Consider the following 750-nt stretch of genomic DNA (forward strand, 5'->3'; position numbering starts at 1 on the left):
CGTGGGCTATAGCCCATATCGTACGGCATACTATAGCGCGCAGTTTTTCATCATTTTTGAGGATTTGAAAAAAATGACGAAATGACAAAAACGATGGGTTATAGCCCATGTTTTTTGAAATTTTGGAAAAAAAAGTTAGCCTCGTTTCTCATCATTTTGGACCGTGGGCTATAGCCCATATCGTACGGCATACTATAGCGCGCAGTTTTTCATCATTTTTGAGGATTTGAAAAAAATGACGAAATGACAAAAACGATGGGTTATAGCCCATGTTTTTTGAAATTTTGGAAAAAAAGTTAGCCTCGTTTCTCATCATTTTGGACCGTGGGCTATAGCCCATATCGTACGGCATACTATAGCGCGCAGTTTTTCATCATTTTTGAGGATTTGAAAAAAATGACGAAATGACAAAAACGATGGGTTATAGCCCATGTTTTTTGAAATTTTGGAAAAAAAAGTTAGCCTCGCTTCTCATCATTTTGGACCGTGGGCTATAGCCCATATCGTACGGCATACTATAGCGCGCAGTTTTTCATCATTTTTGAGGATTTGAAAAAAATGACGAAATGACAAAAACGATGGGTTATAGCCCATGTTTTTTGAAATTTTGGAAAAGAAAGTTAGCCTCGTTTCTCATCATTTTGGACCGTGGGCTATAGCCCATATCGTACGGCATACTATAGCGCGCAGTTTTTCATCATTTTTGAGGATTTGAAAAAATGACGAAATGACAAAAACGATGGGTTATAG

The sequence above is a fragment of the Protomyctophum bolini genome, assembly GCF_963924005.1.
Source record: "Protomyctophum bolini genome assembly, chromosome: 9".
NCBI lineage: Eukaryota > Metazoa > Chordata > Actinopteri > Myctophiformes > Myctophidae > Protomyctophum > Protomyctophum bolini.